The following is a 5,488-nucleotide window of genomic DNA, read 5'->3' as shown; positions in this document are numbered from 1 at the left end:
CCTGTGAATGTCATCATGACACCTCACGTGAAGAAGACAAACCTCAGACCAAAGGCTTCATACGGTCCAAAGGCTTCATACAGACAGAGGACTCACCTGAGTCGCACTAACGCAAATGTTTTGCAGGGAAACCATACTCAGGCATATGAATATGAGAGCGGTTCATCAAACCGCCATGTTCATAAGACCAAAAACTATTCTGCTTATTCTTATGAGATACTATTGTCCCTGCAAGACTGTTTGCTAGGGCCCAAAGCCAAAGTTCTCAGATGCTGCACTTAGACTATTGCTTCTAAGCCACCCTTGAAGATGTGGGTGGTTAAGAAAGCTTAACTCTCTTTTGCAGGGAAAGGTCTCCAGCAGAAAACAAAAAGTCTGACGCTATTGCTGGGGACCTTAAACATCTTGTAGGGCGCAAGATCAAATGCCCGAATGGTCTTACTATGTACTTCGTTCCTGAATCGCTTGCTACTCTCCCTATTAGTCCTAATCTGGATCTAAGCTTTCATAACCCACTGGTTCGTCAAATGTTTTTGCTTCACAATGCTCTTCGTGAAGCCTATCCCCCTAACTGCACTGTAGGGTACGACACCAGCGTCTTCAGAATGGATTATTGATAGTGGGTGTACAAATCACATGACTGGCAAAAGAAGCCTTCTTATGGACTCAACCTTACGTCCATCCGACAAGAGCCACATCACATTTGCTGACACTGGTAAAAGTAAGGTATTGGGTCTAGGTAGAGTTGCAATCTCAAGGGATCAACACATGGATAAAGTCATGCTTGTTGAATCCCTTGGCTTCAACTTAATGTCTGTCTCAATGCTTTGCGATTTAAACATGATCGTAATATTTGGAAAATATCGTTGCCTTGTTCTAATGGAATCTGACAAGTCTCTAGTATTTGAAGGGTATCGAAAAGATGATTTGTACGTGGTAGATTTCTCAGCAGGACCACAGCTTGCCGTATGTCTTCTAGCAAAAGCTTCAGAATGCTGGCTCTGGCATCGGAGGCTTGGGCATGCTGGCATGAGGAACCTCCACACCCTGGCAAAGAAGAAGCATGTCATAGGCATCGAGGGCGTCAAGTTCAAGAAAGATCACTTATGCGGTGCCTGTGAAGCAGGGAAGATGACGAGGGCCAAACATCCCTCGAAGACAATCATGACCAATACTCCCTTCGAACTGCTTCACATGGATCTTTTCGGTCCCACTCATACTCATCTTTACTACTACTGCTTGTCTCTATGGCTTTGTCATTGTTGATGATTATTCTAAGATATACTTGGGTGCATATAATCCTTCTACAAGACTGAAGTGCAGGATGTCTTCAGACGCTTCGCCAATTCGAGCAATGAACAACTATGGCGTCAAGATAAAGCACATCAGAAGTGACAATGGCACTGAATTCAAGAACACCGGCCTTGACACATATCTTGATACCATTGGGCATCACACATGAATTCTCAGCCCCGTACACGCCACAGCAGAATGGTCGAACGCAAGAACAGAACACTCATTGAGATGGCCAGAAACGATGCTAGATGAATACAAGACTCCAAGAAAATTCTGGCCTGAAGCCATTGATACTGCATGCCATACAATCAATCGGTGTTTATCTTCACAAGCTTCTGAACAAGACATCTTATGAGCTCCTTACTGGCAAGAAGCCAAATGTCAGTTACTTCAGAGTATTTGGCGCCAGGTGCTGGATCAAGGATCCACATCACACCTCAAAATTTGCACCAAAAGCACATGAGGGTTTTATGCTTGGATATGGAAAGGATTCACACTCCTACAGAGTCTTCAATTCTTTCATATAAAGTGGTTGAAACAGTGGATGTGCGGTTCGATGAGACTAACGGCTCACAAAGAGAGCACCTGCCAAATGTGCTAGATGAAGTTCCACCTAGTGAATCCATCAAGCTTATGGGAACTGGAGAAATCATACCTTTGAAGTCATCCTGAAGAGGAACTTATCATTTCTGCACCTAATCAACCTGAAGACAATGCTCAGCCTGAAGACAATCCTTCAAATGACAATGATCAGCAAGAGCAAAATCTTCGTCCAGTTCATCCTCGTGTTGCAAATGAAGTACAGATTGAGAAGATAATTGATAGCATCAATGCACCTGGTCCACTCACTCGTTCAAGGGCAACACAGCTAGCAAATTTCTGTGGGCACTTTGCATTCATCTCAATATCTGAACCCAAGAAAGTTTGAAAGCCTTCATGGAACCTGAATGGATTCAAGCTATGCAAGAAGAGCTTCAACAGTTTGAGCTGAATAATGTATGGGAACTGGTCAAGCGTCCTGATCCACGGAAGCAACATAATAGGCACCAAATGGATATACCGCAACAAGCAAGATGAGCATGGTCAAGTTGTCAGAAACAAAGCTCGTCTCGTTGCTCAAGGATATACTCAAGTGGAAGGCATTGACTTCGATGAAACATTTGCTCCTGTGGCTAGACTTGAAGCCATACGCATACTGCTGGCTTATGCAAATCATCACAACATACTTCTTATCAAATGGATGTGAAGAGCGCCTTCCTCAATGGCAAGATTGAAGAAGAAGTGTATGTTGCACAACCCTGGCTTTGAAGATCCAAAACATCCTGACATGGTATACAAGCTCAACAAGGCACTGTATGGCCTCAAACAAGCCCCTAGGGCCTGGTATGACACACTCAAATACTTCTGAAGAGCAAAGGCTTCATACCTGGTTCCATCCCACTCTCTTCACAAAGACATATGATGGTGAACTGTTTGTGTGCCAAATATATGTGGATGACATTATCTTCGGCTGCACCAATCAGAAGATACAGTGAAGAGTTTGGATATATGATGCAAGAGCAATATCAAATGTCCATGATGGGTGAGCTGAAGTTCTTCCTTGGTCTTCAAATACGACAGCAACGCAACGACATCTTCATATCTCAAGAGAAATATCTCAAAGATTGCCTGAAGAAGTTCGGTATGCAAGACTGCAAAGGCTTCACAGACGCCAATGCCAGCCAAACATCATCTGGGTCCCGACAATGGTAAAGAGTTCGATCAAAAGGTATACCGCTCCATGATTGGTTCTTTGCTTTATCTATGTGCATCTAGGCCAGATATATGCTTAGTGTTTGCATGTGTGCTCATTTCAAGCGGCACCAAAGGATGTCGCATCACTTAGCTGTGAAGCGAATTCTTCGATATTTGGCTCACACCCCAACTCTAGGATTATGGTATCCAAAGGGCTCAGAGTTTGATCTGGTTGGATTCTCGGATGCTGATTATGCTGGTGACAAGAGTGATCGCAAGTCTACATCAGGCACATGTCACTTTCTGGGACGATCACTTGTATGTTGGTCTTCAAAGAAGAGAACTGTGTATCTCTCTCCACTGCTGAATCTGAATACATTGCTGCTGGATCTTGCTGCGCTCAGCTTCTGTGGATGAAGCAAACACTCAAGGACTATGGCATTCATCTGAAGCAAGTGCCACTCTACTGCGACAACGAAAGCGCCATCAAGATTGCCAACAACCCAGTTCAGCACTCGAGACAAAGCACATTGAAATTCGTCATCACTTTCTCAGAGATCATGTTGTGAAGGAAGATATTGATATCATACACGTCAACACTGAAGAGCAATTGGCAGATATCTTCACCAAGCCCTTGGATGAGAAGAGATTTGCAAGTTACGGTGTGAGCTAAATATCTTGGAATCCTCAAATGTCCTGTGATCAGGCACACATCCTAACACTTATGCATATTGATGATAGATGTGCAACACACGAAGTAAAGTATATCTTCAATCAATGAAGACATACATTCTAAGTGTGAATACATTAATGTGGAATTTGACTTCGGAGCGCCACGATAATTGTGCGCCGTGTCTGGGTCTAATACTTCCTATACGGTGGGTAACGCCACCACCAAATTCTTATTTTGAAGTGTTTCACTCATGGCGTTACCTTGCTATGTCTTCACATTTGGTTTGGCTTCAATCTCAACATGTCTTCATGATTATCTTCACTATGTTGATTATATATATATATACTAGTGTTCTGTCCTCTACAGCATTCACTTATAGCTATGTCTTCTTGTTGAATCTTTTGAACTAAGTGAATGTGATCGGACCCTAACCTCTCTATGCTTTCTATCTCAAACTCTATCTCTCCAAATCATATGCATTCTATTGAAACTGTCGAATGTCTTCTCTGCGTCCTTGTCAGCAGAAGATACAGAGACAAACATTAAGTCCGTTTTCAATGCTCATTCCTACACATGAAACCGGAGAAGTAGGAACGACCACCCGACAATCCAGGTGTGCGTGGGACGTGGAACAAACCCCAAATTCGCATGATGGCCACGTGTTCCTCAGATGCGAATCGCACAGGGGCACCTGTGTAATAACGCAGTGCCGCCCCTGTACCTATAAATACACACTTCACGCGGTCATTATCTCTTCTTCCACTCTCGCACGAACCCTAGCGCCACCGCTAGCCCTCGACGACGCCGGCGACGAAGCGCTTCGCTGCCGCAACCTCTCCGACGCCGTCTTCACGCCGACCGCGGACATCGTCCTCTCCGCCGTCGCCGTAGGTGTCCTCCGTCGCCAAGTTAGGGCACGGAAGATCGAACTGCTCGGCCTCATCTTCCCACTCCGTCTAGCAGTTCTTAGTGTGGTAAATAAAACTTCCTTTTTACGGCACCGTTGATCCTATGTTTGTCACTTTCTACCACAAGCAGTTTCTATTCACACAAGTTAGATCTCTCTCATACTGCATCTCATAACATGCCTAGTATATTCACTTATGCTTCACAAAGTAGTTAGATTCCTCACTTGTACTGATCTCTGGATTCGTACAAATCTGGAACCAACTCCTTATCTATGAGTGAATGTCTTTCGCACGATGAGGTCAATGTCTTCTAAACTGATTTATATTCAAAATCTTCTGAGAATGCATATGACCTCTTCCCCTTCCCTCGCACCTTAATGCTGTCACAGGTACATGTCCGTGGGAGAATCCCTTGGTTCTCATAGTCTGCATTCATTTGCAGAATTCTTACAGCATCATATAAATTCTCCCGAAGCAAGTTCCTGTTTGTCCAGCAAGCGAAAATCTTTGAAGCCTTTGAACGTGTTGAAGCCTTTCAGTTTAAAGTTCATGGCTTCAGAGAAATCAGCAAGGAAGGGTGGCAGAAAGCGTCGTGGAGAAACATCTAGAGATCTGCCAGATGACCTCTCAGAACTGTACAAGACAGATCCTGAAGAGGATTACAATCAGCGCAAGACCCGAATCCAATGGATTCGAAGATATTGGGCAGAACAATGGTTCAAATACCGATTTGTAACCCAGGAATATGCTGAGAAAAATGCCATCAAGAGACCGTGGGGAGACATCCTATACAAGAATCTTCTACCCAGGTCCAGAGATGAAGCCATTGAACAAGGCTTCTATCCCTGCATGGTCCGTGGGCCACAGCCTGTTGATG

Source organism: Triticum urartu, chromosome 6 (genome assembly GCF_003073215.2).
Source record: "Triticum urartu cultivar G1812 chromosome 6, Tu2.1, whole genome shotgun sequence".
Lineage (NCBI taxonomy): Eukaryota > Viridiplantae > Streptophyta > Magnoliopsida > Poales > Poaceae > Triticum > Triticum urartu.
This window is presented reverse-complemented; position numbering follows the sequence as displayed.